General features: G+C 41.1%; 1 protein-coding gene across 8 annotated transcripts in view; it reads right to left on the bottom strand.

Annotated features, from left to right (window-relative positions):
* PALLD (palladin, cytoskeletal associated protein) overlaps positions 1-26,311 on the bottom strand; it is a 426,115-nt gene that overhangs the window by 78,008 nt on the left and 321,796 nt on the right. The window contains exon 1 of one of the 8 annotated variants that reach the window (XM_064585263.1): positions 2,797-2,945. The exons of 5 other annotated variants lie outside the window; for them this stretch is intronic. The gene's annotated coding sequence lies outside the window, so the exon portion shown is untranslated. Of the gene's footprint in view, positions 1-2,796; positions 2,946-26,311 lie in introns of those variants that run through there. 2 more of the 8 variants (XM_064585262.1, XM_064585261.1) reach the window with 2 other exon arrangements.

Raw genomic sequence — 26,311 nt, 5'->3', positions numbered from 1 at the left:
CCCCACTCCCCATCTCCTTAAAGAGAATTATTTTGCAAGATACTGCATAGTAGGCAACTTGAGAAGCATAGTGAACTTTGATTACCCAATGTTTACCTGGATCTTCTGAAATAAATACTGAAAAAACACAATATGTCTTGATGCAAAAATGTGTTGAAATATATACAGAAAGAAAGATAGCGTCTAATACACATTTTTACAGTACCCAATGATTGTGAAAAAACTGTGGAAAGTGGGAGTAACAATCAAACAATTGTTCAAACAAATTAATAACTTCCTCTTGAAATAATGTCTTTAGCACCTTGAGCAGTGTGGACTCTTGATAATTTCCAGGAAATACTTTGTATTTCAGTCATACATAGTTGTTTCAAATATAGTAGAGTGTAAGAATTATTATAGTCTAGGGAAAATAGTATTTTGGGGGATAAAAAGAAGCAACTATTGTCAAAGTAGTACAAACCCTACAGCTCTTCTACAGAGATGACAATACTATAAAGTATTTGAGATCAACCACAGTGCAATGGTGGTAAGTGGCATTCAACTTTCAGTCTGTTATCTTAAAAAGTTTTAAAAGTCAACTAAACTCTAGAGCCCACAAAGACATACTGAAGCATACCAGGGCTACCCTAACTAGGACATTTATCTATCTGTTGTTTACTCAGTCAACGTCCTCACCCGGGGCAGACTGGATATGCAGTTATTACGCCATTTAAAGCAGGCGAGCTACTTTGCCATACCAGCTGTCAAAATTATGATTCATGGATTCCAGCAGTCCCCCCAAATAAAGCTATGTTATTATCAACCATCTACCCATGCTCTTCACTCAGATCATCAAGTTTTCACACAGCTGAAGAGATGGTTAGAATGCTGGCATGTTTTGTTATTTGCTGTACTTGCCTAGCTTCTTATTAATGGATGTGGTGTGGGCACTGGGCAACCCACCTCACTCCTTATTCTAAAGACAAAAAAAGAAAAGTAGCCAATAAATCTTATTTTATATAAAATAGAATAAAAATAAAGCTTAGGAATTAGTTGAAATATCTGTTGATTATATAACTCTTGCCTAATCATCATACATTTATTGTTCAAGGTACAATAAGGCAATCACCCTAAGGCATAAGGGTGCATATACTTCACACCGTCTCTTTTATCAATCAATAGAAACAAACCCCTTATCAATAATTCGCAGTCTGCCAGATCTTGAAAATAATATCCCCTTTCCTTGCGGATGTAAAAATAGCACATGCCTTTGTACTGTGAGCTCCATAAGCAAACCAAACCAAAACCCCTGGGCAATTAGCTGGACAATTTTTCCTCAGTGGCCATTGTTGATACAGTTCTGACAGGAGCCTTCATAACACAACTAAGAACGTGTCCTCAAAGGCAAAACTTGGCAGTTTCCAAAGTTGGTAAGACCGATGCTGGGCCTAGAGGATGGGGGAGGGGCGGGAGAGGGGGTGACGGGAAGCTTCGCAAATGCTGGTTAACCGAAGTGTGTTTTATTTCATGCCTCAGAAACTTGGGTCTGTCCACTTCTGCCTTTCTCATACTAGTTCTCTGTGACTGCAAATCACAATGTAGATCCAGCTAGCGCAGGGCTCTAGCGACTCCCCAGTCTGAAGAATGCACACCCATCCTGTGTTTCGCCTGCAGACCAGCAACTGGGCTAGGCTCGTCCAGGCCTGCTACTGGAGCAAGACCCAGCTCTGCTGGGTGGAAAGATGCCTGTGCACCCCCTGCAGTCCCCGACAAGTGCAATAGTCCCAAGCCTCACGCCAGACCCCAGTGGCCAAACTCTCCATTCTGGAGAACCACTTACCATTCGGGACAGAACCTCCCCGAATGTTAAATAAGGCACGCAGGGGAGAAGCCCCCAGCCCCAGGGTGGGGTCCGTTTCTTACAGGGTCCAGCCCCCAGCTCTGCGCCCCCGATTTCTGAACACACAGCATACCAGAGGGCCAGCCTGACCGTTCGCACAATCCTTTCTCGTTGGCTCCGCCGTGGCGGGTGCATGCCGCTAGGTCTGCAGCCACGTCCAGGGGCCCGCTCCCCGCGCTCTGCCTAACAAAGCAGCTACCGCCGGGGGACAGCGGGGACGAAGCTGCAGGAACCCCCCCCTCCCCCCCGCCAACTCTTCACCAGCAAGCCCTGCAAGATGAGCCTAACAACTGCCTACCACGGCACCCTGGTGGGGGAAAGCCCCCAAGTGACAAGCAAACATTCTCTGAATGGCGCCAAAGTGGGGTAAATTCTCCCAAAGAAAGGAGGATGATGTTGGGGAGAGGCAAGGGCGCAGTGCCCTGGTTTGGCTCCAGATGGATGGACCCTATGGGCCCTTCCCCCCAACCCCCTGCCAGGGAATGAAGTCATCCCCTCATCCCTTAAATCTCTGCCAGCCTCGTTTTTTTCTGCCCTTCCACAACAGGTTTGATCCCCGTGTGAGCAGGGCCACGCATAAGTGAGGGATGGGGTCAGAAAAGTTTGCAAGAGAGGGAGGGATCATCCATGGCAGCAAAGCATCCCCAGTCCCGACCCTGTTAAGATGAAACAAAATTCCCATCTGGAACTGTTTTCAGCGGTTCCTGCTCTGATCTGGCAAAGGGGAGGGAGGGGGCTCTGCGAGAGGACCCTCCACCGGTAGAAACTCTGCATTTAGTTGTTCGGCCTCCCCGCTCCCCACCCCCTCATCCTCTTCTAATGCCCTCCCACCCCCAGCTCGCCTCCCACCCCACACCCTTCGCTCCCTTTAATTCATACATTTCTACCAGCCTAGGGGCCGACTCCCCCGCGCCTACCTCGGGTCTCAAGGCCGCGCCCCCGCTGCTCTCTAACTCCCAGACCTGTGGACTCAGTGGGCTGTGGCCACAGGCAGGTACCGCCGCTATATACCCAGCCGCGCCGCTCCGCTCCGTGACTCAGTGAGTCTCTGAAACGCTTCTGTCCGCGGTGCTTCAAAATAAGAGTCCTCAAAGGAGGCGTGGTGCGAGCCGCAGCGAGCGGCCCCCAGGTTAGCCAAGGCTTCCCGCCCCCTCCTTCGTGCGGCGCTCCGCCCTTTGCATCTTTCCGCTGCCCCTTCGTGGGGCAGCAAGTGATGAGGCGGGCTTTCTCGGAACTTTTAGAAAGAACTGGTAGTGGGAAAGAATTTAACTTTTTATTTCTAGGCCTGTGGAGATGTTGGCTGCAGGGCAGCATGATCTCCCCCGTTTTTGACTGTGTTTTTCCTTTATAGACTAAAAAGAAACGTTCAATGACTCTGACTCCAGGGCAACATTCTTGGGGCCTGGAATGGAAGCCGGCGGTGGAATGGTAGCAGCCCTGAAGGCCTGAAACTGCGGAGCTGAGGCTTGGGTGGGGGAGGGTCCAGTTCCTGCGGGCTACTCACATTTAACTGGGGTGCTCCGGATTTGCAGGTACATGCAGAATGCGCAGCATTTAAATAAGGAAGTGCAGCAAACCCTGCGGTACACTCCTTTTTTAAAGTAAGAGGATAATTTCTAGATTTCCATTAATTAGCTTACTCTGTTATGCCTATCAATGCATAACTAAATTTAGGAGCCCTTAGGGTAAGAAGTGTAACTCGTTCTGATGTAGCAACATTTTAGGAACGTGGTCCCTATCTTGTCTTTTTCTTTGGTCATAAACTACAAGAGGCTCTGAGTCACTTGTTTTAACCTACTACCTGGGGATGTCTGTAGAGTGTTTTAGAGTAGGAAATGGACGTTTTGATTCCTGAATTAATTTCCTATGTAAAATTTGTGATTTATTGTGGGCCTAACCCTAAAGCCAGACCAGCAATTTTTCCTTGCACCAGCTCAGCTAAGGACACCTTCACTCTGCATAATCCTTGAGTCCATAATCCTGTGGTTAGGTTAGCACACTACCACGGTTATTTCTGTCCTGTTACTACTGGAGTGTATGCTCCTTGACCACTGAGACCAAATTTCTTTTACACACAATAAACTGTCAATAAAATCAATGAATGAATGTTACCTAACATTTACAGAACATCTGTTGTGCCAGGGCCCTTTCAAGTAAATGCCAATAATGCCAACTAGATTTGAATAGCCAGTGGACATGTTTAAATTATTTAGCAATTTTATCCCTACCTTAATTAATACTGAACAATAGCGTTTCTAGGTTCACAGCCCTGAACCAGATACTCTCTCTCTGAAATATCTTTATTTGTAAATGTAAAATGATGTCTATAAAATATTCAAATAAACCCAAAGTGGATGTTTCCCTGTAACTTTACCAGAGATAAACATTGTTAACAGCCTACAGTCTTCCCTTCCAGACTTTCGTGTGTGTATTTAAACACATAATAAAACAGAGATTAGATCATCATTTACAATGATTCTCTAGCCCACTTTTTTTTTAAACCTGTAATACACTGTAGTCATCTTTCTAGGCATAACACAAGAGGACAAGCAGGTAAAAAACTCAGTATTTCACTGTTAAACTTTGCCTTTGACTTTTTAGTTTGCTCATCCCCATGTCAAATGGCCATTAGGGCAGCAGCAATGACATCACTTGGCGTATCACAGGATTTTCTTGCAGGCTGCAGTGTGAAGTGAAGAAAGAATTCTAAAATGAGAGTTAGAATTTAGGAATCTGTGTCCTTAACTGTGGAACTCTAGGGTTTTCTTATTTCCACAATAATGGGATTACTTTGATGAATTTTAATGTTTCGGTTCTTAAATTTTGTAATTTTATGATTTCGGAGTCCATTCTCAACATGAACACAGAAGGAATAAATTAGATAAGCATGGGTTCCTAACAACGTACATGTTTACTCACCGTGGGAGGGTTCGTAGGGTGGAACAGATGGGTTGATTATCTGCAAGAAAACATCCAATTCCTTCACTCTCAAGAGGCAGCAAAAGAAGGATGACCCCTTAGGATCTGCCATCTCTGCCTTATTCTGTCTATAGGAGCCCAGAAAGCAGCATTTGTGTGGATCAGTTTTCCTTTCTCCGAGCGCAAATCCAGGAGGATTTAAGGAACTGGTACAAAACACTGAATATGCCAATGCTTTCAACTTTTAAACTTTTTATGCATGAAGTGTGGGAGGCGTGGATACATCTTAGCTATCACTTTGGCAAGTTCCAGAATTGTGAAAACTATTATCAGTAGAAGCACTGATAGGAATTTCTGCCAAGCCTGAAAAGAACACTTCATCCTCTCATACTCACTGAGGATTCTGATCAACAACCTCCTCTTTAGATTTTTTTTCCTTCATTCTCCCTTAGCTGAAACTTAAAAGAGTTCTATGGTTTTAAGGGAAGATGAAAGGGGTAGAGAACAAACATGCAATCGACTTTTACTTGACCAGGGGCTGCACTTTTGGGATTCCCTCTGGCCTCCCTGGGAGTGTTTGGCATTTAGGACTTAAAGTGTTTTGTTTTAGGACTCTTGACTCTAGCTTCACTTTTGGCACACTTTGGCTCACAGACCTATGGCTTCCGACATACAAATTTAATTGGAGATGAAATAGCTTGCTCAAGGGTCTGGTTGTTTGGGAAGACAGGTGGAATGGGTGAAGGTAATCCTTAAAGCCATTCCTTTACATGTTTTGCATCTTCTCTCAAGTGAAAAAGGTGAGACATAGGTGGTTAAAAACTAAAAAGAACAAAAGACAACTAAAAACAAATGGTGTTCACTGAGCAAACAAGATCTTGGCAGTGCAGCCAAATCATAGATTATATAGAGATCTACAGATATAACTGCTGACAGGTACTACACAGCACTTATCTCAGATGTGCTCAGCAGAGGGAACAATACTTTATAAATGGATAGTATTAGCAAAGCAATAACCTCGCACCAAATGTCCATTCAAAACACTACCACCACAGCTCTACATGGTTCAGTCATGCTTGTCTAACCTATAAATTAAGGCCAAATTCTGTATTCTCGTTCCTTTCATTTACATGTAGCAATAAAAGAATGTTAGTAAATCTTCAGGCATTTTGCTTAAAATAGTATTTTAATGAAAATTACCAAAAACTTGAGATTTTCTTAACTCTTGGCTTTGGGGTTGGCACATTTTCTATAAGGTGGCTTTTGTTACACATTCTCCCGGAGTGATCAATAGTGTGTACAATATGTTCTGATATCAATTCAGTATAAGGGAATATGGGAATAAGGGAATGAATATTCCATTCATTTCCGGTGCTTTGATACGATTTTTAAAAATTTGTTGATGTAGCTCTTGCTATATTTTTAAAAGGTAAAAATCTTGGCTGAATGGACCATTTCTTTCTTATAGATACTACTTTTGCAAGGGTTCCCAACTCCATTCAGCCAGCTCTAAGAACGAGACTAGGAAAATAGTACAGCAATTACAGATTTTATCTGATATTGGTTCCAATTAATATTATTGGGAAAATGTTTCTGGGAGAATGCTTAAGATCAACTTTTTATTCTATTCATTTTAAAAATGAGCCCTTTAAAAAAATCTTGGACCACTTTGAATGTGGACCCTTTCTAATTAATTGCAGCATTTTCTAGGACACACATTTGTTTCCATATTAACTACCAAATTATTTTAACAAAATAAGAAATTTTTAAAAATGAAAATGTGTGTCTTCTCAAGAGGCTAAACACTGTGCATTATGTGATCATGAATACAGACTATTAGGGGAGGAGGTACAGGGCAAACCTCCAAGGACAATTCATAGTTTCAACATAAAAACAAATTAATGTATTCCACTGGCCAAGATAACTTTCTGGCTCTTTGGTTTGTACATAACTTTTTTTTTTTTTTAAGATTTTATTTATTTATTTATTTATTTGAGAGAGAGAATGAGAGAGAGAGAACACGAGAGGGAGGAGGGTCAGAGGGAGAAGCAGACTCCCTGCCGAGCAGGGAGCCCGACGCGGGACTCGATCCCGGGACTCCAGGATCATGACCTGAGCCGAAGGCAGTCGCTTAACCAACTGAGCCACCCAGGCGCCCTTTATTTTATTTTTTAAAAGATTTTTTTTATTTATGTATTTGAGAGAGAGCCCGCTAGAGAGAACACGGGGGGGAGGGGGGAAAGAGGGAGAAGCAGCCTCCCCGCCGAGCAGGGAGCCCGATGCGGGACTCGATGCGGGACTCGATCCCGTGACTCCAGGATCATGACCTGAGCCGAAGGCAGTCGCTTAACCGACTGAGCCACCCAGGCGCCCTTTGTACATAACTTTTTATTAAGAGCAGGGAGAAAGGCTAAGGAGGAAAGAAATGGACTGCTTGTGCTTGTGTTAAATGTGACTAGAACCCAATGGACATAAAATAGTACATGAGAGGGAACATGACACCCAGAGGGTCTGCGGTTGTGGAACGTAGAAAAAGATCACGAACTTGCAAACAACAGAACAGACGGCGTTCGTGAGAGCAGAGTAAGCCTTGAGCCTCCGTGCCGCTCCAGAGGAATCACGGAGTCGGAGCCATCAGGGGCCTTCCGAGATCAGCTAGCAGCCGGGTATCCTGAAAAGGGAGGCTTTAGAGCCACACAGACTGGGGTCAATCAAAGGCTGTCGCCATGATCTTAAACTCCTAGAGCTTCTGTTTTCTCATCTGTAAAATGGAGGTCAAGGAATTTAGCTGGGATTACCGCTGAGCCGATGAAGGGAGAGGCTGCCTGTGCAGTGCCTCACGTGGTGTTGGATATGGAGAAGGCGGAGGCTGGTTTTCTTCCCCTTTTAACGTGTGCATTTATAACCTTATAGTATCTCAGGAATGTGTTTTACACAATACAGTATTTAGTTAGGAACAGAGTAAAAAACAGTAATCTGTACTTTACTTTGTGCTGACACTATGTCCATTACTTCACATGCATTCTCCTAGTTTATCTTCCTCGACGACCCATGGGGAAGTATGGTTGTTACTGCCCTGCCCCCCTTCATGGAGGAGGAAGATGGGCACAGAGAGGTTAGGCAACTTATCCGAGGACACAGAGAGGGCAAGTGGAGGAACAATGACATACATTGTTAACTCCAGGACCCAAAGTCCAGAGACTATAAATTTGGACTGAAAAGGATATATTTATGCTAAGTCTATTAACAGTCTCAGGACACTAAGATATCCATCAATAAATCAGTAATTTATTATTGCAAGTTTTATTCTACACAGTGTCTGTTTGACCTGAAATAGTTAAGGCAGTTTCTGAACATGTCCTGCTTCATCCACAGAAGAATCTGACTCATTATTGAGTATCCTTTTCCAAATCAAATGAGTTATGCTGGCTCTGATGGAATCATCCACAGATTCCACGTGGATTACTGAAAAGGCATAGTTAAAAGGAGGAATTTGCCTTTTATGCAATTCTCCTGAGTAAATGGGGAAATACTGTTATCAGTTGACTGGTTAGTTTAACTTCATCCTGCCTAAGAAAAACCTTCAGCTGTGTCTTACAAATATAGTGACTGATAATAGATAAATATGACACCATCAGTTTAGGATTACACATTTTCAATATTTTAGATTAATCGCAATGGCAATTCATGAGGTTATGGGTGAGGTGACAGAACTTTGTCCGTGGATTCTCTTAATACTATTGCCTCTGATGACACCAGAATAAGGAATCCTGTGTTGCACTTCATATAGACGGCTCTGGACGCTTCCAAAACACACAGACCAGCCATCATTCCATTGTCACGCCCAGAAATACAGGAAGTGAAACTACCTCACCTCGGTACTGGAGCTGCCATGGGTTTGCAGTGCCTTTCTCAGAATGAGGATTTAAATGCACAGGAAACGGTGGACTCCAACAGGATGGATACAGAGAGGAGACCGCATTTACAAGGAGGAGGGATTTCAGCCTATTTTCCCTAACTCTGAAATCTTCCCTCTACCAAATCCTTTACATCCTGAACTTAAGCATCCATTCCCTTGAAGTAATAAACTAATCCTCTGGTTCAAATTAATAGGATTACGTTCTCTAAATTACTTAATTTCTCTCATTAGGGAAATACACAGGGATTTGCTTGGGTGCAGTGATGAAAAGTTTGCTAGCAGAGATATCCACCTACTAAGAGAATTGTGGAGATTATTTCATAGTGTATGTCTTTGACACAGTCAAATGTGCTAACCAAGACTCTAGTATGGAAAGGGAATGAGACAATATTCTAATTAAATTTTCTTTTAAAACAGAAACTTAATAGATGCATTTCACAATGGAAAATTCCCTGAATGTAGATCCTAAAACTCGTAAGAGGAAATATTTGGTAACAGTAATTAAAAGAATTAATTTATCTGACATACAGCTTATATGATTGACAGTTAAAACAACTGACTTAGCAATATTGGTACTGCCTGTGATGGGCCCATTAAATAAGTTATACTATGTCACCCCTGACACAATGAAGCACTAGATTTCAAGAGATAAAAATCAAGATTTTTATGCATGAGTTCATTAGACGTGAATAAGAGTCCTATTGTCCCAAAGAACTGAGATCATTATTCTTATATCAGCATATCATATTTGTCTATTTGTTTTTAGTAACCTAAGACAAAGTTAAATGATTCGGAGGCAATTTGGCCACTTGATTGGGATGAAAATCAAGGGCCTTTTCGAATTAAACTTTGGTTCAATCTGCTATATTCAGAAAAGCCAGTGGCCTATAAATGTTTTCAAATGGCCACGTCTTTTATTATATGTAACGAATTTTAATGAAAAATGGCACATGAATAAAGTTCAAAGAGAAAAAACTGAACTGAGGGAAATCGGAGCTTTGAGCCCCAGTTTAAAAAGTGTAATTTCTGTGCAAAGCGGACAAAGTTAAGATTCAGAAAGTAAAGTTTTTAATTCAAGAAAGACAGTAATCGTAAAGACTAAATTCAGTCTTACTCGCTGAAAACCAAACCCTCTGCAAATCGTTATCTCAATTTTTAAAAAGCTTCATTAGAGATTAATTTATTAGCAACAGGTATATACACGTTTTAGCGCCACAGTTGCATTTAGTTCATTAGTTTATAGGTGGTAACATTATTCAGTCTTCACTTGTGGGTGGCACAAGGAGAAGCCTGACATAACTTTGGTGTCATTGTTCCCTTGTTTGTTTGTATGACACTTAACGAAAGCTTCTGTCCTGGCAATGGATAAACTGGTCTGACAAAAATTATCCTCTCAAGTTGACTCCATTTTGGAGAACAAAGGCACAGTCTTTTGGCATCACAGAGGAATTAATTTTGGATTCAGTTACCTGCCCCAGAGTCAACACAATATGGCCAAAAGACCCTGCATGAACAGCCCTAGCATGCTGGGGGCGGGGGCGGGAAGGGCCCGCACCCCACCAGCTATTCGAGGCCACGTGGTGTTACTTAAGGAGCAGGGGATTGCTGATCCTTGAACCACCTGTTGCTCAGAGAGAAGCATCAAGAAAAAGAGAGGAAGTTAAAAGGGATTAGCAATGTTCTTTATTACAATGAGGGTAAAAATAGATGAGGCCATTTGTGATTTATGCAGTGCCTGTGTCCATAATCCTTGGAGGGGCCAATTTGTCACTAGGCACTGTAGGTACAGTGGCTAGTGCCCACAATACTTTGGGCAGCCCAGAAAAAAACTTTTTATTTGAAACATTTTTATACTCAGAAGGAAAAAGTGAATAAATATTATAATGATGACTGTATAATAATGAATCTAACCGGGATTATATGCATCTCTATACCAATGCAGTTATAAAATATAATTCTAACTTTTTTTTTTTAATGGAGAAAGGGACACACAAAGGCAAAAATGCCTAGGGCCCATGAAGGTCATAATGTAGCTCTAATCTTAGGTAGCTGATGTTTGTCTGAACCCTTGACACTTTGCTTTCATGAGCCATAAAGACAAACTCTACCACTTAGTCTCTATTCACGGTGTCTTCTGTGTGAACCTACATCAGTAGGTGTCACCAGGTTTTAAAAGAACACAGTCTCACATTCTCAAGCTCTTTATAATCTAAGCGAGGAGACAAAATCAGCTGTTAACAACAGGTGCTTTGCAGTTGTTCACTCACTTGGACATTTCTTTTACGAGTTAATTACTCATAACTCCCCTGTGAACAAACTGCACATCTGGGAAAATAAAACTGCCCACTGAACGTGAATTACTGGAGCGTAGGTGAAGCACAATAGTTAATTCATTTGGATACCCTTAAAAGGCTTAACAAAAATCCCTCAAGCGCTTAGAAGTTGGACTTGTGTCTGAAGAATAAGTTAGCATCAGGTTGATCATGATGCTAACTCAGGATCACACAGGACGTGATTCCAAGCTAGCAAGTAGCTCCTAATACTTCCCTGGGTTACCCACGCCCCCATTTATACAGCCCCTTTGCCCAGAGCTTCTGTTGATCTGGTGTCACTCAGCTATCCTCTGCAAAATGTTCTACCTTTCACTTCTTAAGTTCCTAAGGAGTTCTTTTACAATTTCAACTTGTTCATGGTAAGAAAAGAGTTCTTTTGCTACCAAAAAAGCTCCGCTATTTGGTAAAACAATGGCTAAACTCAGTTCGTTGTTATTATGTATCTACTCAGACTTACTTTTTGAAAACGGATTTTTTTTTTTCCCAGCTTCACTGACCTATGATTGATAAACAAATAATTCTATATATTTAAGGTATACAACACGGTGATTTTTAAAAAAATTCAAATTTGAGTTGTATAGTTGACACAATGTTACATTAGTTTCAGATGTACAACATAGAGATTCAACTTCTCTATATGTTATGCTATGCTCACCCCAAGTGTAGCTCCCATGTGTCATCATACAGTGCTATTACAATACCACTGATTGTATTCCCTATGCTGTGCCTTTTATTCCTGTGACTTATTCATTCCATAACGGGAAGCCTGTATCTCCCACTCCCCTTCACCCATTTTGCCCATCCCCCACCCCTTCCCCTCTGGCAACCATCAGTTTGTTCTCTGTATTTATAAGCCTATTTCTGGTTTTATTTGTTTTGTTTTTTTAGATTCCACATATAAGCGAAATCATATGGTATTTTTCTTTGTCTGACTTAGTTCACTTAGCATAATACCCTCTAGGTCCATCCATGTTGTCACAAATGGCACAACCTCGTCTTTTTTTAACAGCACCATAATATTCCATCGTGTGTGTGTCCACATTCATCCTCCCTATCCAGTCCTTATCCATTTGTCTATTGATGGACACTTGGGTTTGCTTCCTTATCTTGGCTATTATAAACAATACTGTAATAAACATAGGGGTACATATATCTTTTTGAATTAGTGTTTTTGTTTTCTCTGGGTAAATACTCAGTAGTGGAATTATTGGATCATATGGTATTTCTATTTTTACTTTTTGAGGAACGTCGCACTGTTTTCCACAGTGGCTGCACCAATTTACATTTCTACCACCAGTGCATGAGGGATCCTTTTTCTCCACATCCTCAACACTTGTTATTTCTTGCCTTTTTTATTTTGGCCATTCTGACAGGTGTAGGTGATATCTCACTGTGGTTTTGATTTGCATTTCTCTGATGTTTAGTGATGTTGAGCATCTTTTCATGTGTCTGTGGGCCCTCTGTATGTCGTCCCTGGAAAAATATCTAGTCAGGTCTTCTACCTATTTTTCAATTGGATTGTTTTTTTGGTGCTGAGTTGTATTCACTCTTTATATATTTTGGGTATTAGCCCCTTATTGGATTACAATATAGTGTTTTGACAGAAGTATACCTTGTGTAATGATTACCACACTCAAACTAATGAACATCACCTCACACAGGTACTATTTGTATGTATGTGTGTGTGGCGGGGGGGAGGAGGTAAGACCACTTAAGATCTATCATTTTAACAAATTTCAAGTATACCAGACTTTCAATAGAATAAATTATCTCATCAGGTCCTAACTCCTTGGAAATGAGGCATTTGGACAAAAGTCCCTTAGTCTCATGGTCTCTTCATCTGTTCACTGAAGAGGCTGAACTGCATGATCACTAATGTTCTCTTCAGCTAGACGGTTCTAAGATCAGACCTAAGGCCAACCCACCCGACCTGGGGGTGTAGGACTTTGGTGGCAACTCTTCAAATGGGTATTGGGGTATCACACAGAGCAGTGGTTTTCAATGATAATCCATTGAAAAGTGAGAAAAATACTAAAACCTTTTCTTTAAACTTTTCTTTGTGTATATTTTATAATATGTCATAATACATGTATATATTTCATGTTTGTATATGTGAAATATACATATACATACATATTTGTGTATATATACAACATATACACTCACACACATACATGCATACAAAATATCTTTCTAACAAGGATAAATGACCAAAAAACTTTGTATGTCATGGTTTTAAGCTAAGTTAGAAAGGGGTCGAGAACAAATTAGGTAATCAACTCAATTCACCAGATGATGTCTGGCTGAGGGTCTGCTTTAGGATTTCCATCTCCAGCTTTACCTTTAGCACTGTATGTTTCTAGATATATGGCTTCAAACACGCAAATTTAATTTAAGATGAAGCTTTCTGGTCCATTTTACACTAATTTGGGGAGGGGTATAGAATGAGTCAAGGTAACTCCTTTGAATTATTCCTTCTATAACAGATTCAATGAAATACTCCAGACAGTTGAAGACTTGAGAAAGCCACAGCAGAGGGCTGGAGCTCCCCCCACGTGGATCCCCACTCCCATCCTGTAAGTTACAGAATAGATTATTCTGGGTGTAGCTTTATGTCTGCTATTCTTGGAGTCTGGATGTTGTACACAAGCAGAGCATTTGACCTGCCCAATCTTTCTTCCCATTGATGTGGCAGGACCCATAACCCAAGAAAAGGAAGAGACATTCAGTTCTGTTTAACAATTTAAATTGAGATCCTCACTTAATATATAAGATCAGTATCATTAGATTCCTTCACTGATTTCAAATATTTCAAATTTTATATGTCTACTTCCAAAGTTTTATTCATGCAGGTAATTTCTGGAGCTCTGTAACTATCATATTCAAACTGACAAATTGCCACTTCAATACCTGGCTTCTGGAAGCCCAGAGTTTTATTTTCTGAATTAAAGTGGAAGTTCCTTCTCATACCTTTGGATATTTTTTTAAAAAATATTTTATTTCTTTATTTGAGAGAGAGAGCATGCAAGCATGAGCGGGGTGGAGGGGGGCGGGTAGGCAGAGGGAGAAGCAGACTCCCCAGTGAGCAGGGAGCCGGATGCGGGGCTCAATCCCAGGACCAGGAGATCATGACCTGAGCCGAAGGCAGAAGCTTAACCAACTGAGCCTTTGGATATTTTGAAGATAACTGTAACCTGCTTGTGGGTCTTTAAGTGTATCCTCAAAAACTTTCACTGAAGTCATACGATTTCATATTTAAGAGCTCATGCTTTGGGTCTGAATCCCAACTTTGTCACCTGCTAGGTGGATGTTTTTGGATAACTTATTCAATCTCTCTGTGCCTCAGTTTCCTCCTCTGTAAAATGGAAATAATGCTACACACCTCATGGAGTTGCTGTGAGGGTTCACCGAGCTGTTGTAAATTATGTGGCCCAGTGCATGTGGTATTGTTGCCAACAGTTTAGCAATTTCTATTGTCATTACTGAGCAACATGGCCACATGGAGCCATCAAGGAGTTTATATTCCAAATAAGTAACCAGATGAAGCAAACTGTTAAGGTACCACCTTGACTAAGTCAGGAATATAGATTAAAGCTCTTTTATTTTATTTTATTTTATTTTTTTTTATTTTTTTAAGATTTTATTTATTTATTTGAGAGAGAGAGTGAGAGAGAGAAAGAGCACAAGAGGGGGGAGCAGGAGAGGGAGAAGCAGACTCCCTGCTGAGCAGGGAGCCCGATGCGGGACTCGATCCCGGGACTCCAGGATCATGACCTGAGCCGAAGGCAGTCGCTTAACCAACTGAGCCACCCAGGCGCCCGATTAAAGCTCTTTTAAACTCTTAGTCTATCAAAACAAGACTGATGGAAGTGCCACTTAAGTTCACCACAGGAAAAGAACAAGAAGGGAAGGGCAATAGAGACTTGACAGAAAAACAGCCATTAGGGACTTAAATACTATATTCCACAAACGAGTTGGCTCCATCATAACTCACTTAGATCTTGCACAATTCACTTCAAGTCCTGTATTTTCAATTTTCAAATCTGCACTATAGGGAGTTGGATGAGATTACAGCTAACATCTATAATTATTATACAGTTATTATAAATCATCACAGGAAATTCTACAAAGACATTTCTTTGCTTCTCTGCTTTTTGACACCTGGGTATATAAATAATTTGTGCATTGTTCTAAGTCTCAATTAACTTTTTCCTGTAAATAATTCAAATGAGCTGCTTTATGTAAAGTACTTCCTAGACACTTGGAAGTCTTTATAATTATTTTCAGTAGCAGAGGGATCAAAAGTGAAGCACTGAAAGATGAAACGAACTGCTCTGAGGGCAGAGATGAGAATTCTGAGCTCTCAATGCCAACGTTTGCTACCAGGTGCCATTGAGCGCTTTGAAAAGGAGATCCCTGTGTGGGTGGATCCAGTATCTTTTCCTCTTTCAAATGGAGCCCTGCTGGTGACACTTCTGAATCCTGGACTAACTCTGCCAGCTTCTGGTTACTTCATATTAATCAGAGCTATTCTGGAGAGATCGGGGAGAAATGGCCCAGCAGCCTCTGCAGTTATATTGTATCTGCTTCTCTCTCAGAGAAATACAGCTGGCTTTGCTATGTTGCAAATAACTGACATATCAAGTCAGTAAATAAAGCAGTTCCCTAAATCACCAACTTTGGTACAGTATCATTATGCAAACTGAACTCCGTGATTTACATTTGCTACATAGATAAACTCTGAAGGCTCAGTTCTTTTTCACCCTGGAAGCTGCCTCTTAGTTTTTTTTCTCATTTTTTTAAAAAAAGTGTTTATTATGGAAACATACAACTAACAAAAGCAACAGAAAATGTATCCATAATCATAATCACCAGCACTATTATTTTTTCCACAGTCTTTTCCAGTCTTCAAAGCATAGCTACACAAGGAGTGTATAATTTTATAAGCTAAATTTTCAGCATCACTATACTATCATTAATGTTTTTGTTTTCACAGCCTTATCATTACTAGTTTTAGAGGCTGCATAATATTTCATTAAGACAAGAGGACCAACATTCTGTGTTCTTTGGCTCTTAAGTTTCTTTCTTTTGACATTGTAAAAAGAAATGCTACAGTGGGGTGCCTGGGTGGCTCAGCTGAGTGTCCAACTCTTGGTTTCAGCTCAGGTCACGATCTCAGGGTTGTGAGATCCAGCCCCACGTGGGGCTCCGTGTTCAGAGAGGATCTGCTTGAGATTCTCTCTCTCTCTCCCTCTCCCTATCCCTCCGGCTCCTCCCTACCGTGCTCTCTCTGTCTAAAATAAATAAGTAAATAAACCTTTTTAAAAATGCCATAGTGAACATTTTCAGGCTTATACATTTTTCCTCTTTGAATTATTTCCTCAGGGCAAATGCTGAAAAATATAACTTTGGGGTCAAATGTTGTTTGTATAACTCTTGACGTTTATTGCTAAATTGCCTTTTTTTTTTTTTTTTTAAGAATTCAATTCTTTGTTAGTGATGATAAACATTTTCTTGGGATGATGACATCTTCCTGAAGAGGGTGATAATAACGGTGGCTTATTAAATAGGGTTTATATCTAAATTTAAAAGGAGTGGCTATTTTTGGAACCAGGTTGTACTGCATTCTAAGATCACCTTGATACAGTGGTCAGTCTGTGTGCTGTGGTGTTCCCCATTTCTGCCCTCTGGTCAGCTATCAAATTCCTCTATTTCCTCTTAAGCAGTGTTCTGATACTTTCTTATTTATTTATTTATTTATTTATTTATTTATTTATTATTTATTTGAGACAGAGCGAATGAGAGACAGAGAGCATGAGAGGGAGGAGGAGGGTCAGAGGGAGAAGCAGACTCCCTGCCGAGCAGGGAGCCCGATGCGGGACTCGATCCCGGGACTCCAGGATCATGACCTGAGCCGAAGGCAGTCGCTTAACCAACTGAGCCACCCAGGCACCCAGTGTTCTGATACTTTCTGATTCAACTGAGGGCTGGCCAATTGTATATCTGGGGATCAGAAGGGTAGGTTCATGCACTAGTCTCCTTTCTTAAAGTTGCGAACAATTAGAAGTTTTAAACAAATTCCGATACAAGATTAATGCCCTCTATTTCTGGCTAGGAACATAAATAAATAGATTTCTTGGTTAAGAGAAACAATTTCTCTCTGTTGGTTCTGTGGCACACAAAGGTGTTTCTAACTATGTTTAGGAATGTCTGAAATAATTCTTCCACATCTCAGTTCTTCTCCACCCATGCTACAAAAGTGTCAAAATAAAATCAATGTCAGTTCATATTATTGGTAACAAATATTATTTGCCACTCTGGAAAGTTTGGGAGATGAAACAGAAGATTCAAAGAGGCACTGCCAGTTTCTCTGCATAATTGCCTCCTCTGACATCTTCAGTAACTGTCAACATATTTAATTAGACAATATGTCTACTGGCTATTTAACTAACTTGTTAAGAGGTAAGCTTCTTCTCAATGGATACAATTGTAACTCAGTGTTCAGGGCATGTCTGAAACTGGGATTCAAGGTATTTTTGTGGCTTCTTGGAAACTTTCATCATCTCTGGCTAAAAGTTTCATCAATTATACATAAAAAGAATACTACAGTGCTTCTAATGTACAACTTGCATTTCCCCCCCACGTTTAACAAGAAAATGCTTATTATTTCAGCTGCTCAAAGAGTTTCTAAACATCTCTTCAGACACATGTCTACAAAAAGCCACCAGAAGGGGAAAGATACACTTTGTGTTTCTCTCCCTGCTTAAAGAGGAGATACTATTTTCCCCTCTCTCCCTGCTTAAAGAGGAGATACTATTTTCCCACTATATCTTGTGTAAGTGAAACAAAAATCCTTTGACATTTTTCTTTGCTTATTTTTACTCTCCCAGATTGCCTTGAGTCTCTGACACACTTCTATTCTGAAATCCTTCAGCGCTGACTTCCTTATTTGGTTGCTGGAACTGCTCTTTGTCTTGTTCAAACATTCTGCTAAGCTTGCAGCCTCCCTTCACCCCCGCCCCTTGCCCACTGCTCCCCCTTTCCTACACACACACACATACACACACATACACACACACGGCTGGCCTCAGCAGGTCACTGTGACTCAGCCTTCTCTGTTGTTCACTCGCCAATCACCCATCAGTTATGCCCATTTAAGGAGTACCTTTTGGAAATCATAAGAGACCAGAGAGCTCTCAGCTGTTTGGAAAGGCTGCTGCTCTGTTGCATATACTCGAAGTCACCGCAAAGCATGCATTTCACACAACTGCCCTCCTCATATGGCAGGGTATGTATTTAAAAAGAAACAAAACCCCCCCAAAACTCCAGGCTGCCTAATTTGTGATTATTTTATTCCTCTGCATTCTGGCTTTTAAGTTTGGCTGTTAGAGTGGTTCTGTTTTGTTTTCAACTTTCTCGAATCTCTATATAGTATATGCCAAATACTCCAATCTAATATTTTAAGAAATATAGGACATAGGCCCAAGTGGAGCTCTGGGTTCCTAAGTGAAGCACACACCCCTTTTCAGCAACTGTTAATTCACTTTGCTCTCTGGAGTTGAAAACAGCCAGGCATTTGGAGCGTGGAAGGATATTTTCTGGTTTCTCTGCTCAGATGTGTGTGGGGGAAAGTAGAGCTCTCTGCATTCCCTATTTAAGAAAGAAGTTGCAATGGCCCCATCCAATAAAACAGAGCAGTGTTTCCTTACATATAAACAATTGAGAAATTCCTTGGGCAAGCACATAGCCTTTTGGTTCATGGAACAAAGCGGATGGTGGTATTTATTATGTCAAATAAACACATCATCCACACTCCAAAGGGAAACCTGAAACAATAAGCTGAACAAAGCAGTTTTCAAGGTTTTAATCCCTTTGCAATTAGCTCTTGTCTAACTTGACTGAGAAATTAAGAATGAGCTATTTTTCCAGAAGTACCCTTAAGTGATTCAATAGCCAGTTTGTTCCCAACACTTGCCCTAAAAAAGAACTGGAGCTTGTTTCCAAAGGTAAGTCATATAAACATACAGGATATCCTATCGCTGAATATTATTTCTCATTTAGCCACTGAAAATAGTACTTTTCCCTCGTCCATTGTGCTAATTACTGAAGCCCTGTTATTTATCAGGCATTGGACGAGATGCTGCAACCAGCCTTTATAGTCACCACTGATCATTACAAGGAACAGATCACATTCTATAGAAAGCACATTTTCTCCCTGCCTTGTTGCCATTCCGTCAATTTTGCTTATTTGTGTTCACCATGGTGACCAATGTGGAAATAACATTCAGCTTACCAAATTCCCAAAGTGTATTACCCTCCTATTTAGAACAGTTTCAGACTGACTTGGATGAATTCCTGTTGATAGAAGTCCTAAATCCTTCTTGGATATAAGCAGGGTGTAAGTTATAAACCTGCTTTCAGTCATTCCCACTGGTTGTAACCTTAAGGAAGCTGGATGTGCCTGACAACACGGCTTGTGAATTCAGACTGGCTCAGGTTTGACAGCACATGGAAGCCGTGACATTCTGCACACTCTTCTATTTAATAGGAACACCTGGCGATTGTGCAAAAAGGAAAATGCCTCTGCATGCCTGCCATACTGAAGCACGGTCAATGGCACACGTCCGTGGAAAAGAAATCTATGAAAGTCTGTTTCTGAGTTTTTAAAATGATTGTTTACATTTGCACATTCATCTTGCTGTCATTAAGAAGAAAAGTGGTAGCAGTCCCTAAAACTTCAAAAAATGCGTTGTTTTATGGGAGAAGAATTTTAAATTGAGAACATTCCGCCACGATTTGGAAAAATCCACGGTTGCTCTCTTTCAGCCCCGTGTTCTGCAAAGCATCATGGAGAACACTGGCATCCAGAAACGAGCCCAAGACTGCGCTTGGAGACCTGTGGTTCTCTTGCCAATTTTGTTGCAAAGCAGCTGTATTACTTTTGAGTACGTCACCCTATGAATCTTACTTTCCACATCTTTAAAATGCAGACAACTTTTTATTTTATTTTTATTTTGTATTTTTTGAAGTAGGCTCCTTGCCTACCACAGAGCCCAGCACGGGGCTTGAACTCATGACCCTGAGATCAAGACCTGAGCTGAGATCAAGAGTCGGACACTTAACCGACTGAGCCACCCAGGCACTCCTAAAATGCAGACATCATTTTATTTTTTATTTTTATTTTTTTATTCTAATGTTAATCCCCATACATTACATCATTAGTTTTAGATGTAGTGTTCCATGATGCATTGTTTGTGCATAACACCCAGTGTTCCATGCAGAATGTGCCCTCCTCAATACCCATCACCAGGCTAACCCATCCTCTCACCCCCCTCCCCTCTAGAACCCTCAGTTTGTTTCTCAGAGTCCATCGTCTCTCATGGTTCGGCAGACGTCATTTTAAATCAGAATTCCCAATGTGGTGAGAGTTCAACCATCCCCAAAGGCGTAGTAGAAATTGCATATTTGCTCAAGACCGACCATTTAAGATATTACTTAATGAATTTCCACCTGTATTGCCCGTGCTTTGCTGGGAGACACATTTGGTACATTAGTTGAGAGATTTGAAATGTGAGTTCTTAAGTGAAAAAAAAATATCAGGAATTACTAGATTAAAATAATTTCAAATAATTTCTAAACTCCAAGCTTATTGGTTCTTATATTTTTGGTTTGTGGTCTGCACATTAGTGATTCCCAAATTCAGCCATAAATTTGGGCTTAGACTGACCTTTCTCTTTGTGTTCTTGGGATCATGTATTCTCTGAGACTGGTTTGGGACATCTAAAAAATGCTGGCAAAACCTATTATTGACAGGCTGTCAATACATTTTTTTGTTGTTGCTTCATCCCACACATTCCCTACTGGATTCAGAGTTCACTTTAGCTTGGTTCTTTCTATATCCCACCTCTCATCTTACCGCTGGGCTCAGGGGACACCATGAAGGGGAGCTCAGAGGTGGGAGAGAAGGTTTCTGATGCACTCATTATTTGATCATACCAACAGGTTTTAAAAAGCCAAAAATAATTTTTTTTTTATAGGGGAGTCAAAATATTATATATCAACTTTACCATTTAAAATATATCTGACTGGGGCCCTCAGGTGGCCCAGTCCGTTGACTGGCCACCTCTTGGTTTCGGCCCAAGTCGTAATCTCAGGTCATGAGATTGAGCCCCACATCAGGCTCTGCACTGAGCTCAGTCTGCTTGGGATTCTCTCTCGTCCTCTCCCTCTGTTCCTCCCGCTCATGCTCTCACTCTCTCAAAAAAATAAATGAATCTTTTCTGATTCATATAATAAATAAATACATATCTGATTATGCTTTAAATTTTTCTTTTAAAGATTTTATTTATTTATTTGAGAGAGAGAGAGCACAAACGGGGAGGGAGGGAGAGGGAGAAGCAGACTCCTTTGCTGAGCAGGGAGCCCGTGGGGCTTGATCCCAGGACTCTGGGATCATGACCTGAGCCGAAGGCAGACACTTAACCAACTGAGCCACCCAGGTGCCCCCTACTTTTAATTTTTCATCCTAAATTGATTATAACCAACTTGCTCTAAAGCAGGGGAGGATTCTCAGAACATGTCCTTCTTTTATGTTCCCTGTGCACCATGATGGCATGTTGTAGCAAGAAGAGCACTAATCTGGAAGGGAGAAAACAATTCTAGGATTCCAATAAAATCAACAATATCTGCATCATACCATCCCCTCTGTAACTCCCACAGGCTTGAATATTTTCTTGGAGTTATTATTTTGAAGGAAAAAAAATGCATCATTTGGACCTTCAACCATGAGGCAGGAAATAGATTACCATTTAGGTTTCTTCGAAATGGTTACCGTTCACAAAAGAAAAGACATCAACACTGAAAACGCTCCAGAGACAATGAGCCTTTCCACACTAGCATTCCAACCACCTATTTGCCTTTAGGGAGGTCCCTCTCTGCGAGGCCCGGCTTTCACCCAGAGAGCCTGGCATTCAAGCCCACAAGTGGATGTGGGAGGTTGGGAATCAGTGCAGTTTTTAGGCCTGTTCTAATTTCCACACCCATATTTATACTCCAGGTTTTGATGGGGGAAGAAGGAAAATGGTTGCCATATGCTTCCCCACATTTGTCTCAAATGCAAAAAGAAATACATGCGTAACTCTTCATTATACAAATACTTCAAGCAAATGAGTATAATTGGAAGCTGATTGACTCTGAACCTCAATACTCATCAAGGAGGCCTAACTGTGAATACAACATGCTCATAACATAATGTCTTCACATTAGGAAGAGCTGCAGAGATCTCCCCTGAATTGGAAAATCTTTGCGAACTAGGAGGCAGGACACAGAGTGTAACTTAAATTGTTACCAGCAGTGTGTTGGAAATGTAGTCTCCCCTTACATCTGGCCATGACTCACACTGCCATCCTGGATGCTTTCTTGTTGAAATTTCTGCCAAACTCTGTTCCACAGACCCTGCTCTCCTTGTCTATCCAGGCAGATCAGCTCTCTATCTGACACATTCTGTGATCAACCACAAGAGGCCCAAGAGGGAGATTCTTATGGACACAGTGCCCTGACAAACGAACTTAAGCTAACCACCTTTGTGAAATGGCCAAAAGCAGGGAATCTCAGCACGTGCTGGATACCCCTTACTAATGGTCTGTGCTGACATATTTCTAAGGAAGTGAGATTCGGACAAAGAGGGTCAAGAGTAATTCTTGCTTGGCTCTTAATTGGTTTCAAGCCACAGTTTGAGGTTAGTGTTCTGTGAACCTAAGTCTGGTCTTTGTCTCACCAATCTAACAGAACAAGGAGAGTTGCAGGAAGTCATTCATAGACGTGTATCTCATCTGTCATAACCGTGTTCACCTCATGCTCTTCCCTTTCCGTTTACTGAAATACACTTTTCCACTCTGATGTCCCACTTCATGCCTTTGGCCTTTTCCATGTTGTCTAACAAACTTCCGGAAACAGCTTTACAGCAACCACCTTTCTTATCTTATTCAACAGATCTTTTAGCAAGTAGATTGGGATAGGACTGTTGCCTTCATCCCCTCTTTCTATTTGGTTTTCATACTTCTGCTCCAAACCCCTAACACCCAAAGCTGAAATACCCATTCCCCCTTAAAGATCTTTAAAAAGATATTCTAATTCTAACATTCTAACATTCTAAATTTCCTGTTTCTCTTCAATAAACATTTTTTGAATACCTATTGGTTAAAAAATACTTCCCTATCTACTGATGACAAGAGTGGATCAAGATATTTGCCTTCCCTTCCAAGTAGACACGTATACAATTCCACTCAGATGAGTGCTCACCTAGAAGAGAAGGGATGAGAATGTGTTGAACCCAGCACAGCTGCTGCAGGAATAGTGGGGAAAGACCACGCAGGAAGATCTGAAAGATATCCTGGAGAATATGTGCGGGAAGTCACATTACATTTTGTTAGCTGAGCCATGAATCCAATCAATTCTGTCTCTTTTGGTTGCTCTACAATCTTCTACTTTTCCTGGTACAAAGCTGATTCCTTAAAAGATTTACTGTAATATACGTCATTCTCCTCAAGTCACTGAATCTCTCCCAGTCTCTCAACACTTATTCCATCTAGGAGATCACTTAATTATCTCCCCCCTCAACCTCTAACTTTGGAGGGGAACTACCTCCATTCCCTTGAAATACTATCCAAGCCCCAACTGGTGTTCAAGGTCCCATTCCTTCCAGTCTCCAGGGCCCACATCCAGCTACCGTACTTACTTAAACTTTCAATCTTCAAATCTCTTCCTCTTGTCAATGGGCTCCTTACAAAACTTTTCTTATCCTAAAACCACCTTCCAATGACCTTTGTGGATCACTGAGATTCCTTTTTTTTTCTCTTTCAGTCCATCACCAAATGTTTTAAAAGCACAATCTCCACACTTGCTGTCTTCACATATCCCTTTTTCATTTTCTTCTCAACCTTTACAATCTTGCTTCTTCCCTTTGCACTGTAGTCAAAATGGCCTTGGGGCGCCTGGGTGGCTCAGTTGGTTAAGCGACTGCCTTCAGCTTGGGTCATGATCCTGGAGTCCCTGGATCGAGTCCCGCATCGGGCTCTCTGCTCGGCAGGGAGTCTGCTTCTCCCTCTGACCCTCCCCCCTCTCATGTTCTCTCTCTCATTCTCTCTCTCTCAAATAAATAAATAAAATCTTTAAAAAAAAAAAAAAAAGGCCTTTTAAGGAGGTCCTCAGGAGTCACTGAAGCACCAAATCCATTAGCCTCTGCCCACGGCTCCCCTGCTTAATCTTTACCCACCCTCAGAATGAGCCCCACCCTCCTCAGAGGCTGACGCTGACCACCACTGTTTGCTACAACACCCTGTTTTCCCAGTTCTCTTTTTCGACTTCTCTGACCACTCCTTCTTAGTTTTGTTCACTGACTTCACTTTTTCCTGCATCTGATCCTTAAGTGTAGGCATTTCTCAAGTGTCTGCCTCAGCCTTCCTCTTTTCTACTTTACAGACTCTCACAAGGATATCTGTCCAATTCCATAAGCTTTAATCACTCTGTCTAGGTGGATGACTAAAATATGTCTTCAGTCTCAACCTCTCTTCTGAGTTCCAGAAACATCTTTCCAAGGAATATCTTTCTAACCACGTATTAGATATGTCCATCAGGATGCCCACCAGCACCTCAAACACAAGTCCAAAACTGAACCTATCATCCCTTGATTCTACTCCAACTGCCTTGGTTCAGATCCCATTGTCATTTGTACTATTATAACCATCTCCTAATTTCCCCTCCATATATCCTCTACATAGCTAATTTACTAAAATGCAAATCTTATTTTAGAATTTGTTTCATATAATACAGCTGGCTAAGTATCTTGACCCTTCACTGAAAACAATAACAAAATACATGATAAATTACAAAAACCATTTTCTTAAAACACTGAAACGCTATCAAGAAGTAAGAATTTATAAGGGAAACTTAAATAAAGGTGGGAACACAGAGTGGTAAAGCTGCTTTACCCCGGGGGAATTTTCCAGAAGATAGAAAATGAGCTTCAGTTTTCATGGCCTCATATAAACAAGAGACAGAAGGAAAAAACCCAAGTCTGTCCTAATAACCATAGACTCTTTCACATAAAGTTGAAACCCCTCACCAAAAGACCCTCAGTTGAACGGTATACCAGAAGTTAAAACGACCTACCCACACATGTAAGGTCAGGGCAATACAAAGGAAGCTACCTTGGTATTCAGAAGTGCAGGAAAGAGAAACAGTCCTGAGAAAGTGAAATTACAAGTGGCCATTTTTTTTTTTCCTTGAGGATATACAACTCAGATTGCCACCATCAGGATGATTTAAAAGAAAAAAACACCCTCAGGCCTTGTATTTAGCGTAAAACAGTCCCAGACTGGTGATTTCTTTAGACACCTGGCAGAACAAATTCTTTCTGGAAGAAGAAACCTTCATCACAGGCCTCCAGGAATTCTCACAATTTCCTAAGGGACACCAGTGGCTTACAGTAAAAACATATATATATATTTTATATAATATATATATGTGTGTGTGTGTATATATATATATATATATATATATGTAATCACCAAGGACACATGGAAATACAGTACCATGAGCAAGAACCAGCAGAAATAGTAGAAGTAACAGACCCACAAACACTTCCAGTTTTGGACTCATTAGATATAGGGTATATAAAAATACTATGTGTAAAGAAATGAAACAGATCTTCATTTCCTCATTCAAAAGCCCTTTATGTTGGCTAACTGAACATAAAAAAAAAAAAAAAAAATCCCTTAGTTGCTCCCCATTGCAAATGCTTAAAATACTCAGCCTGCTTAAATGCTCTATGTTAAACTTATCTGGATGCGCTTCCTTCTAGGCATCTACTCAATTTTCAACCCTTAGTTCAGAATCCCACCTCTTGGGGCACCGGGGTGGCTCAGTCAGTTAAGCCTCTGCCTTCGGCTCAGGTCATGATCCTGGGGTCTTGGGATCGAGCCCTGCGTTGGGCTCCCTGCTCAGCGGGAGGCCTGCTTCTCCCTCTCCCACTCCCCCTGCTTGTGTTCCCTTTCTCCCTGTGTCTCTGTCAAATAAATGAATAAAACCTTAAAAAAAAAAGAATCCCACCTCTTCCATGTAGTCTTCTCAGATTTTCCCTGAAGGAATTCCCCTGATAGTCTCATGGGCTTACTGAAGTGCACAGTAATCTTATTACAGATATGTTCTGCTTTTCTCAACGGGCTATAAGCTCTTGAAGACCTACTCAAAAAGTTTTTTTTA

Source organism: Mirounga angustirostris, unplaced genomic scaffold (genome assembly GCF_029215605.1).
Source record: "Mirounga angustirostris isolate CCGP_5_RB_7025 unplaced genomic scaffold, mMirAng1.0.hap1 SCAF_2, whole genome shotgun sequence".
NCBI lineage: Eukaryota > Metazoa > Chordata > Mammalia > Carnivora > Phocidae > Mirounga > Mirounga angustirostris.
This window is presented reverse-complemented; position numbering and strand designations above follow the sequence as displayed.